This window comes from Podarcis vaucheri (genome assembly GCF_965113315.1).
Source record: "Podarcis vaucheri genome assembly, chromosome: 1".
Lineage (NCBI taxonomy): Eukaryota > Metazoa > Chordata > Lepidosauria > Squamata > Lacertidae > Podarcis > Podarcis vaucheri.
In genome coordinates this window covers 100045955-100058696 of record NC_138759.1, presented here as the reverse complement: position 1 = coordinate 100058696, position 12742 = coordinate 100045955, and the positions used below count along the sequence as shown (strand labels likewise).

The 12742-nt window shown below is 40.5% G+C and overlaps 1 protein-coding gene across 2 annotated transcripts in view; it reads right to left on the bottom strand.

Annotated features, from left to right (window-relative positions):
* Positions 1–12742, bottom strand: part of THSD7B (thrombospondin type 1 domain containing 7B) — a 633259-nt gene that overhangs the window by 442648 nt on the left and 177869 nt on the right. Inside the window, exon 1 of one of the 2 annotated variants that reach the window (XM_082197356.1) lies at positions 10369–10424. The exons of the other annotated variant lie outside the window; for it this stretch is intronic. The gene's annotated coding sequence lies outside the window, so the exon portion shown is untranslated. Of the gene's footprint in view, positions 1–10368; positions 10425–12742 lie in introns of those variants that run through there. 2 annotated transcript variants of the gene reach the window in all.

Sequence of the window (12742 nt, the reverse complement as noted above, 5' to 3'; positions counted from 1 at the left end):
GAGTAATGAAAGCATACATTGCTTACATTTCACGCCTGTTCATACCCATTTTGGAAGGGGAGGTCTAACCTGGTGCTCCCTGGTGGCAGCAATGGGGCTGATGTTGGCAGCCATTTAATTTTCCAAGAAAGTTGTATCGTTTGGGGGCCATTTGAGGCACAAAAAGGATGCACACTAATCCAAGTTCCCCTTTTCGGTGGGTGAAGCCACTGTTTCCCTTTCACTCATGCCCAGGAAGAATGTAATGTCTAGGAACATTCTGGGAATGTAAGATGGTAGCCAATAGGAATGCCCACTAGTATCAGTTCCCCTGCCACTCAGAATGCCCCCCCCCAAAAAAAAGAGTTAAGGTAAGAAAACATACAATGAAATTGATGATAGGTGCATGACTAATGAATGAATAATGAAAGAAATATGGTTTGAACAAATGAGTACCAAAATGTTTTATAATGAAAATGAACAGTATATTGAAATGATAACAAATGTGTGCCTTTATTCTGCAAAGCTGATGGCTACAAGAAAGGTCTTTGAAGAATGCCCTCCCTAAAAAGGCCCATCCCTTCTTTTCTCGTGTGTGTGTGTGTGTGTGTGTGTGTGTGTGTGTGTGTATGAACAACTACTGCCTAGTCTGTATTTTAAGACCTGCTGGGGACGCCCTACTTCTTAATCTAACCTTAGCTTTAGCTGGGTGGGTGACAGCATGAGGCAAGATGTTCTTGGGGGGAGGGCTGATTCTGGGATCCCCAAAGAATTTGGTTGACCTACACATTGGCTTTATTTAAGCAAAAGGTGAAATGGAATGTAGCTAACCTTCTTGCTGACACTACTACTTTCTCTAGTTTGCTATGATGTTGAGTTAATGCTGTTATTTTTTATTGTACAATTTGTTATACTGCGTTGTAAACCACTCCGTGCTCCCATTAGGAAGAAGGGTGGGATAGAAGTATGAGGAAGGAAGCAAACAAACCAGCAGTTAATGACAATATGCTCCAACAGATGCTTTAGAATGAGTAATGGAAAGAAAAAGTTCACCTGGCAAATATTACACTACAGTGGTACCTCGGGTTACCTACGCTTCAGGTTACATATGCTTCAGGTTACAGACTCCGCTAACCCAGAAATAGTACCTAGGGTTAAGAACTTTGCTTCAGGATGAGAACAGAAATCGTGCTCCAACGGTGCAGCGGCAGCGGGAGGCCCCATTAGCTAAAGTGGTGCTTCAGGTTAAGAACAGTTTCAGGTTAAGAACGGACCTCCAGAACGAATTAAGTACGTAACCAGAGGTACTACTGTACTTACAATTTTTTATTTGTTTTTTAAAAATCTTGAACTTTCTGGGAGGCACAGGGAGGTATGTAAACAGGAGAGATTTATTTCAAAATTCAAGAATGGGGGCATGAACATTGATGGTGGGGTGAATCCTCACTGCTCCCCCCTCTCTCTTTCCTACCCAACATGGCCCCTCTCCTTCCATCCCTGTTCCCTTTTCATGAGGCACAGGACCAGTTCTCTGGAAGGAGAGGTAGACAAAAAAAGACAACATTAATAGTAACGCTGCATGCCGACCATTCTAATTTTTAATTAAAAAACAAACAAACATAAGATCCTGATATGGTAAGCAATATTATTTATTCCTGTCCTAGTAAATGGGAGAAGACACTTTGTATTATCTATAATCATGTATTTGAGGTAAGGAGGTGTCACAAGGGGGTAAATATTAGATTTTTAAATACAATGCTAGTTACACCTAAGCATCACTCATTCGATTGAGACACTTCCCTATTTACTCAGTTGGCTCCAACAAATAAATTACATGTCTATGCTTCTTCAATTTGTTTCAATAACACAGGCATATGCTGAAAGCACAGTAAATCATTACTTAGCAGATTTCATCTGAGGTTCACACACCACATACACACAAACGATGGAGCTAGCCGCTCTATAGCAATGTTAGGTCTGGGAAAAGTCAATAGCAAGGATTGCAAGCTATGATGTTGGGCTATGATGTTGCCTCTTTGTAATGTTAGAGGCATCATCTAAAAATCTTGTGCAAGAGAGGTTATTTTTTCTAATTAGGTAGCCATGATAAGTTATGGAAACTCTTGAGCATTCCTTTGCCTTGAAGTTACAGTGGGTGAATAATTTCAAGACAAAACGAAAGGACCATTCTCCTGTGATTCTAAGCATGGAAAGAGATCAAAGACCTAACATCTATTTTGTTTGATTTTTCTCTAGGTTTGTAGGTTTCAAAAGAAAAAGTGACATTTTTTTTCTTCCTCTGATATGTTCAATATGGGAATGGTATTTTGATCCCCTGCAGTACCTTTAATACCAGACTGTATACAATTTATTCAAAACAGATTAGTGACAAGCTCTTGTTCTTTAATTTAAAAGTAATAATAAAATAAAATCCAAGGTAAGTATAGCAAAAAAATGTATAAATTAAGTTTCCAACATGCAGTCTATGAACATTACCTTTTTTTATTAAAAAAAAAAGCATATAGAACGGACTTGAAAGTTCTCAGTAGTGAAATTATGTTAGCAGATGCAGTGTTTAAAAGAAAAACTTAGGGAAGCTTACTAAATATGTCATATCCTCATCGCCAAAGATCTGTTGAACCTTTGGGGCAGAATTAGCTATCTACACAACTTCCAGCAGAAATGACGGCATTCTTGTGCCACTTTGGGCATGTTCACATCAGTTTAATTTGTAATGACATTTTACATAATTCCATCTCCCTTTCATCAATCACCAGGGCCACTGATACCAGGAAGAGCAGGGAGCTTCAGACTGTCCAGCTATCTGGACAAAGAGAACCCAGAAGACTGCAAATATCCAGTGCTACTTGACCTTGGTTTCTAAGTAGTCCACTTCTAATAGAGGGAACTATTTCCTCCATGGCTGATGCAGACTTGTTAAAGAATAGCAATAGCAACTTCTAAGGGCAGGGGGAGCTCATTTTATATCGTCATTTCCTGTCCTCACTCCTAATGCCTTTGTTAATCAACACAGAAAGAGATGGTGGTGGTGTTTAGCTCTGCAGGCAAGGAGAAAACCTATGAACTAGAGATGGGATAATCCAGTGCTATTAGAAGCATCCTGGTAGAAGCACACTTCTCAAGTGCCATTTCTCATTTGCCTAGAACTGGCAGGCCACCTCCAAAGGGTTAATCCCTTTGAGGTCATCGCTTCAGGTTTGAGACTAAAGCAGTGTTGTCACCTTTCCTATTTAGTGGGGAATTCATAGACTGGGTAGCATCATCTTTCTCTAACTCCTCTAGTGGGAACAGGAGGGGTGTGTCAGTGAAAGCTGGACACATTAGAAGATAATGGATGGAAATGCTTCTCTCGTTGAAACCTGATACCGGTTGCACATTGGGTAGGGTCTTCTTTCTAATTTCTGTTGTGTTATTATCATTGAATTCATTTGCTGTTTGCATATCTCATGCTTTGGTGGGGCATTTTAGCATCTCCTCTAATAAGTATTGCTTACATTTATTGTGTTTTAATTTTATCTTATTTTTATGCACCATGGAGGCCTATTGTCGAGCAGAAGGCTAGCACATACACATATAAATACACAATTGTGTTTTTTTTAAATGATATTTATTGAAAGTTTAAAATTACAGAAAAAAGTGTAAAAAGGGGGGGGGAGAGATTAAACAATACAAGTCAATACATATAAAAAAGAAAAAGAAGAAAAAGAAGGGGGGAGAACAAAACACACAATACATCAAAACCAAAAACAAAAGTAAAAAAGTTAAAAATAGATCCAATATTTCCATATCTTTGTCTTTCATTAACTTGTTTCATCGACCTCCTCACACCTCCCTTTTTTGTATTCTAGTTATTCATTATTTCAGCAAATCCTTTCCATCTTTCACTATTTTCTGTCATTTAATTGTCTTAATTTATTTTAACCTTATCTTACCATAAAAAACCTTAAAACTTAAAACTTATTTGTACATAACTCCTTATAACATTTCTACCAAAGCCATATAGTTTCATTCCAACATTTTTCTAACACTCATAAATTTTACAATATTTCTCTAAATAATTTTTTAAAACTTTCTTCCAATCTTCATCCACCGTCTCTTCACCCTGGTCTCGGGTTCTGTCAGTCTTTTCTATCCATTCCATCTAGTCTATCAACCTGGTGATCTCCTGTCCGAGGCTCTTAACTCTTTTCCATGTCCCTTCTGCAGATCTTCTTCATATTTATACCTACACTTTACTTTGTCTTCTGCCAATCTTGTTCTTAATTTCTTAAATTCTTAAGTTCTTAATTTCCTTCCTTTGTCACTGAGGAGTAGATCTCGGGGAGGCTCCAACCTAACAATGTCTTTATCCCTTCTCGGCAGGTCAGCCTATTCTGCATAGACAGGGCCAAAATCCAAAAAATAATTAAAAGCATGTTTCAAAGTCCCTCCAAAGTTAAAGGCCCTCGCCACTCCAATCTCCCCCTGGCCCAAAACCAGATCCCAAAGGGGATCTTTCCAACTTTCCTTCTCCAATCCAAGCGGGACTTCATCTCTCTAAATCTGGCTTTCTCCAAATTCGGTCTTCAAAAGCAACAGCTTATGCTCATACAAGGCCGAGGCTCTCTCCACTTGTATTACTTGAGGTTCAACAACAACCTCCTCCTTTGTCTTCTCCACAGCTTGCCATGTCCAAGCAGATTCCTGGGTCGGTTCCTGGGTAGTTTCTTTATGGGTATTCACTTTTTGTCCCAAATTAATCCTTTTTTGTCCAAAATTGTCAATGCTAGTAGTCATCGCATCCATCTTCTCATGAAGCTGTTCCAATAAGGCACTTGTTTTGCAAAAAGCAATCACTAAGGCTTCTTCTGCCCACATTCTTGTCCAAGGTCAATGTCTATTTCTCACAGTCTTTAATCTCTACAGCTGGAGAATTCCCCAGATCCACTCCTGCAACAGTTTCAAGAGCTCCCTCTAGGGGAAACAATTTCTATTTGTATCCGTCTTTTTAAAAGCAGGTCCAGCAACAAAGTTAACAAAGTTAATTTCGATTTTCAGATATTTTGCTCCTTTCAAGTGCAAAAGGAAACATTGGGATCAATATGTTTCTCTTGTTTAACTATCTGTCAACGTTTTCTTCACAGTCAATGAACTTTCCCAATACGTCGCTCCCTGGCAGCCCGTTCCCAGGTTCAAAACGGTGGTAATTTATCTTTCTTCACTCTCTCTCCTGCAGGCTTAAACAATCTAAACTTTCCCCCTCTTCTCCTGCTTCCAAGGGGGGTTTAGTAATTTTAGCCGATGGAGATTTACTCCTTTACAAAAGACTTTCCAGGCTTTAGCTTGCAATGTCTTTGCTTCAATCTATTTACAAAAGCAGAAGGCGGACTTCCTGTTTGGAACCTTCCCGCTTCGGTGCCAAATTAAAGATGTTTAGTAATCCAATTTTCCGTTCTACTCATGGGTAGTTGTTTAAAGTCTAATTGTCCACAGGAAAAAGTCAGCGCTCTCCAGCAACAGCAATGCGGCTTCACTTCGTGAAAAAAGCAATTGATTCAAAGCACCGCGCCGCTCACCCCACGTCGCTCTGGATCCCCGAAACCGGGTTTCCCCGCGAGTAGGGGAGGCGCAAAAGGTGCCAGCCGTATCCCATGTCCACAGGCTTCTCCCGCCTGTGGTTTTTAATGGGTCTCCGCCTTGCCGTGGCGGTCCAGACCCTGATTTCCACGAAGCGGATTCCTCCCGGTCAGAGGAAATCCGCCATTGCCGGAGGCGCTAACCCGGAAGTCTCATAAATACACAATTGTAATAAATAAAATTTCACGTGGTGAAGATTTTGGCAAGCATTATTCCCATGAAGAAAAAAGAGGGAAGTTGGAGTGCTCATTGTTTGACTTTTGGCTTAATATAAATGATCATTCGATATATGTTTTGTGACTGTTTGGATCACTTTTGTTTCAGATCACTAAAGGGGCATGAGGGGGGAAAGCTAAAATTGATCACATCTTGTGGGACCTGCACCACATTATCCTCACAATAATCCTGTTATTTTTATTCTTATTCAGCAATTGGGTAGAATGATGCCAGTCTGTGGCTGACTGGATCATGGCTGATTCTTCCTTTCTCCTAGGGATGAAGAATGTGTGGACCTTCAGAAGATGATGCAGTATAGCTACTGTCATCCATGACCACTGGTCATGTTGGCTGAGGCTGATGAGAGCTGAAGCACAACAACATCTGAAGGGTTTTATGCATGTTTCCCATCCCTGCTGTATCCACTACAGCATCTTGGCATTAATGTCAATGACAATACTGTGAAGTCTGGGAGCTGAGGCTTAGGAATGTGGATGGCATGAAGTCATTTGAAAACACCAACCTGGATAATTGAAGAACAGCCCAATCTTTTAAAAGGAGCTAAGGTCTAGGAATGCAGGTACCTTGAATTCATTTGAAAACCCCAACCTAAATAAATGTGGAGCAGCCTGATCTTTTTTTAAAGTAAAACTGCTTGATAAAGGAGGAAGTAGAGGTGAGGCATCTTGACGCTTGTAGCATATTTTTAATGAACAATGGATTAAAAATAGAGGAATGATCAAATGGCCTACAGAAACGCCACAGGCTTACTTTGAAAAACCAACCTTAAATTTCTCAACATGTGAATACATTCCTATGCCCCCTGAAAGCAAATGTTTCTGAATCCACCTATTTCTTCAGCATGTCCTCTTGACATAAAGCAACAATAACAAACAAACAAAAACGTTCTGTGCCTTGTTGTGAGATCACCCCTTACCGGTAGTTATAATCCCCAGAGGTTTCCCAAGATTTGAAACCCAGATGGACATGTTGCTGCAGTCAGAATCACCATGCACAGAGCCAGAAAGCATAGATACATTGGTACAGTTGAATAATTTTAGGCTCTGAACATAATAGTCTTCTGGAGCCGTTCTTTAGATGATGATGTGTATCTGTGCCCTGAAGGTTTCATCATAACGGCCTTCATAAAGTCTGGCCTGGCTAAGGGGAAGCAGCAGCTGTTCCTCTTGAGTTCCCCACTATTCTGCCCTGTTGCCACATGGTCTCTCCTGGGCTGCTTCTCCTGCCCTGCCACTTCATGTGTGGAAGTAAGATTCGGTTGCCAGTACATTCAGCATTTGTGCATTGGACAAAGAATGGTCATCATCTTGTCCCTCTCAGGCAGCATAATGATTTGGGATGACACCTGCTGACATCCATTATTAACATCCCTTTTACAATGATTTGGCAAAATCTAATTGGGCTGCTATGGCTTTAGTCACACACTGGGGATTCTATTTTACAAAGCTTGCATGTCTGCATGCACAGCTGTATACTGTACATCTGCCTATAATACAGAAGTGGACTTCTGATCTTGCATATTTACAATATGGTACAGAGGTCAAAAACTTTGGGCGGTATACAACTAATGTATCCTATCAGCACAAAGATTTACATTTGTGCAATGGAACTTTCTTCCCTCTCCTGCCCCTATGCGTGCACCCCACCCACCCACAATCCAGAGGGTTGGGGAACCCTCTGGAACAGATTTAGGGGGTGCATAGGGGATTGATTATGTGGGGTAGGGCGTACTTGCCTCCCCCTAATACTTTATTCAAGTTGACATCCTTGGTCCTGTTGATCTAGTGATAATACTTGTCCTGACGTAGGTTAATAATGGGGCATGGTAGTACTGAAAATTGCTAAAATCCTCAAATGTCATTTAAAACAATCACAGATCTATCAACCACAAGACCTTGAATTGTCTTCTTTAACGCTGATGAAACTAGTTATATCACGAGCGTAACAAACTTTTGGAATGTGTGGTCCTTATTTTAATGGATGTTGCGTGCTGCCTGAGATTCCTGTGGGGTGATTGTGTATGTTTCTGCTCATGTGTGTATTTTGTATACACACACACTAATGAATAGTAGGTGTTTTGTATGATATTTTTCAAAGGTATAATGCATTTATGTCTACATTTTTACATGCATTTAAGTTGCTTGGAGGTCTTTGGGTAGCAATGGCTAACAAGTCTAATAAACAACAACAATAACAGTGTGATATGATCTGCCGCCCCCAGTAGTCCACCTTCACAGTTCTTTGCTAGTCTGTAAGGGTTACTGGAACTTTTGTTGCTATCTTGCAGCAAAAGGGATGTCATGAGAGGAATTACCATTCCACTGTATTCCTTTGCTCTTTCTGTACTATGTAATTATGCTGTATATAATGCGATGCTTCCCAAGAAGATGGGACGCATCTATATTACATGTAAGAGTGGAGCAGGGGGAGGAGGTGGTCTAGCGTCAGTCTGCTGCATTTCATAAATGACACTGGAGAATTAAAATGCACAAATCCAAAAGATAAATGGAGTTGTGCAGCTGGAATCCTTTGTGCAATTCAGAAGTGTGTGTTATAATTATTTGAAGGTTGTTCGAGAAGTTTTAGAATTGCCCGTGTGGGGAGGGATGTTTGTGAAATGGCATCATTCCCATTGCAAGCAAAGACTTTATTTTCTGGCCATGCTGGCTCCGAATATTTTGTTGCCTGCAGTGGAACAAGGCTTCTAAAAGCTTTGCTGCACCATTCAGAGACCAAATCCCTGTCCCTATCTATTTCTCCCTACCCTCTACCCAGTGAAGCCGTTTGCTTCACTGTGCTGGATGGTAGAACCAGCCCTGTTTCTAAGTGACTGGGGCGGGGGCGACTCCAAACCAAGAATTGCCAATTTTTCAATTGGCCTATATAGGTTGATACTCAAGCGAGGTAGCAGGCAAAGCTTTTCAATGCACAGAGATCCTTTTCACCACCTCTAATTGCTGCTGGCAATTCCACAACTACGGAGGCAAACTGAAAAGGCTCATCAGTCATACGGAAAAATGACTTGCAAATGCAGGCTCTTGCTCTTGCAAGGGACTTTTAACCGTTATATGCTTAGCCATAATTGGGCAAACATAAATCATTCCTGGGATTAAGATTATGATTAAGCTGCTTTTACTTAACACAAGCTGGTATGATTTGGTGGCATATAGGATGGCTGGGCTTTGGCATCAGATTGTCCTGGATAGCTGCCCCCAACCGGCTCAAAAGATAGATATTTGGACGCAGGCTTCTAGACATGTAAAACTGTATTGGGGCATAAATCAGATACTGTCATCTATATGTCTGTTGGAATGTTCATCTGAACATGGTTGCTGCTTGCTCTCTCCACTGCATTTTTTCAATGAGATATGCATTTTAATGCACGTTACAAAGTGTGCCTCTTGGCCATGGAAAAACTAATGGTGCCAAAAGAAAAACAAAATAATTACTAAGCACAGCTAGGGTGGGATGATCACTGGCTGCTCATATGCTACCAGGCTCATTTCCACATATTAATTCACAAGGCCCTTAACAACATGGGTCTGGGATACAACACGGACCTAATCCCTTATGTCCCTGCTCAATCGCTGAGATCTTCAGGGGAGTCACTGTTAGTGGTCCCCCATTGCACAGGCATATGCCTCATATCTAGCAGGAGCTGTGCATTAAGTATTGTGGACCCAATTCTGTGGAACTCCCTCCCAGCTGAGATCAGACATGTCTCATCCCTGTTGAACTTCAGACATCTGGTGAAGACTTTGTTATACATATACATATATATATATATATATATATATATATATATATATATATATGCTTTCGTAGATTTTCACGGGTACAGGAATGCAGGTTTTGGTGTCTTCGGGTGTCTTCCCGTGTAAGAGTCGGGGTGTCTGTGCGACGTTTCGACGAGGTCTCACTCGTCATCTTCAGGCTGGTGCTTTCGGCTTCTTGTTACTGGAACAGATATATATATATATCAGTAAGCATTTTACATAGGTTTTCTGATTTTATAGTTCATCTTAACTGATTTTATCTCTGTTAAAGGTAAAGGTAAAGGTACCCCTGCCCGAACGGGCCAGTCTTGACAGACTCTGGGGTTTGTGCGCCCATCTCACATCTATTGGCCGGGGGCCAGCGCTGTCCGAAGACACTTCCGGGTCACGTGGCCAGCGTGACAATGCTGCTCTGGCGAGCCAGAGCCGCACACGGAACGCCGTTTACCTTCCCGCTGGTAAGCGGTACCTATTTATCTACTTGCCCCCGGGGGTGCTTTCGAACTGCTAGGTGGGCAGGCGCTGGGACCGAGCAGCGGGAGCGCACCCCGCCACGGGGATTCGAACCGCCGACCTTTCGATCGGCAAGCCCTAGGCGCTGAGGCTTTAGCCCACAGCGCCACCCGCGTCCCTTTATCTCTGTTACATACACTCTATTAGTAAATCTTCCTATTTCTCTTCCTCCTCTTCTTTGCTAAACTCTAAACAATTCTCTAAACAATAGAAACATGGCTCTTACCTGCTCAATTTCAGCAAGTAATGCTTATTTTACATAATCTTCTACCTGTTTGTCCCATGCACATCTGCTCTGGTGTGGCCTAAAAGCAGTCCAAGAAGTACTTTCTAACTGGAACAGCTGAGTACCCATTTAAATCCGCATTTACATGAGATCAAAAGTTAAGGTAGGCAGGATAGAGCAGTAAGAGAGTATGCTGTACTCTTTGTGGTTTAGAATTTCCTTTGAAACCACTATCTCTTGTCAGAGACTGCACTGAGAATATAATTGCCATGTGCAAAATTGTCCTATTTTCCATTGTAGGTGGGCCAAGTTAGTCAGCAGTGTGATTTCCATTAAACAGAAGTGCCTCTTCTCATGCATGAGTTTGTCGCCAGGTTTGTACGAGCATAAAGAGTGAGTCACTATTTTGGTACTTGTGACTTACTCATTAGCATTTATTCAGAGACTTATTCCTTGCTGTAGCAGAGAATTAAATTATTCATGGACAAAGTCTAGAGGTGTGTGGTGTGTGATAAGCTGGGGAAAGGGTCAACAATATCTCCCCCTGCTGTTTCTTCACTCCAGATTGTCTCCCACCCAAAATGGCTATTCCTGATCTAAATGGCCCTTCAGATTATCATCACATACATTTGAGGCCATGTTTGAGACAAAGGTGTTTGAAAACATGTGGCATCATTCTCCCTGTTGACCATTTACTCAAGCCCTATTAAGGTGTTCATATGTGACTTAAATGAACTCACAATGTGGTTAGAGCAAAAAAAACCACCATGGTGGGTGGCTCCTACAGAGGTGATGTCAATCAAGAGAATAAATATGGAGGCAAAATGGCAGACATATAGAGAAGGAAAATTAAAATTAAATTTAAAAGAGTATGAAGAAATCAAGGATGAGGATAGTGATTGGCTGCAACATCGACAATTAAATGAGATTTTTAAGGAAGATAATAAGAAAGGATTTAGTTATACTCTTTCTAGATTTCAGAAATAAATAATAGAAGAGAATAATAAACTGTTAAAGAAAACTTACAGCTTATTATTAGAATGGGAGACAAAAGATGAAGAGGTGTAATCAGTCATGATTAAATGGGCATAAGACCAAGAATATAACATACATTTGGATGAATGGGGAAAGCTATGGAAGAGCAATTTGAAACACACTGTATACAGTTGAAAGAGAATTATATGAAAATGATGTATAGATGGTATATTACACCAGTGAAAATGGCAAAAATGTACAAAATGAGCTCTAATAAGTGTTGGAAATGCAAAGAAAAGGAGGGTACTTTTTATCATATATGGTGGAATTGCAAACTAATTAAAAATTATTGGGACATAATTTATAATGAAATGAAAAAAATGTTTAAGATAACCTTTGTTAAGAATCCAGAAGCTCTTTTATTAGGTATTATAGGTCAAGATATACCAAAAGACAATAATTTATTTATGTATGTGACAACAGTGGCGAGAATGCTATTAGCTCAAATATGGAAAAGCGATGAAATACCAATGAAAGAACAATGACAAGAAAAGTTAATGGAATACATGGAAATGGCAAAGCTAACTGAGAGACTTAAAGATAAAGACAAGAATGACTTCAAAAAGAATTGGGAACCTTTTAAGATATATATACAGAAACAATACATTGAAATGAACTCACTTGCAGGATTTGGGTAATACACTTACAACCGACAAATACAAATAGTAAATACAAATAAGGACTAAGAGACTAAGTACAGATTAAGAAATAAGCTTATTTTATCATAGAAGGGATACAAAACTATATGCACAACAAAAATAATACACTCTAAACCACAAAGGGAAGTTGGGAGAAGTCATGGGGGGGGTATATTGAGTATGTAAAATGTAATTTGAGTTTCTTGAATATGTTAAAATTTGTTTTAAAAACTTTAATAAAAATATTTGTTTAAAAAAATTGAACTCACAATGTGGGGAGAGTAGGCATGTGCACATTAGCTCGTCGCCAGTTGCTGTTCTAGTCATCTACCATGAATTGGAGTGTGACTGCCTGAAGCAGGGATTCACAGAGAATGTTGGAAAAACAGGGTCTTAAATATGTATTGTATTCCATTTGTACCTGAAGCTTCCCCTCAACTCATGGAGGGCAACTACCATGGGGAAGGGCAGAACCAGTGCATTCCCACCTCTTTGCATGTTCACTGAAGCCACTTATGAGCACCTGACTAGGATTTCAGTTGCAAACCAGGGCTTGTTATTGTGTCATGTGAAATGGCCCCAGGAGGCAGCACTTGTGATACTAGCTCACGGGGGGGGGGGCGAGATCTTGAGGGGTGGGGGTGGGAAGGAAAGTGGGAAGACAACTGCAGAAAAGGCCATAGGTTTCCACAATGAACAAA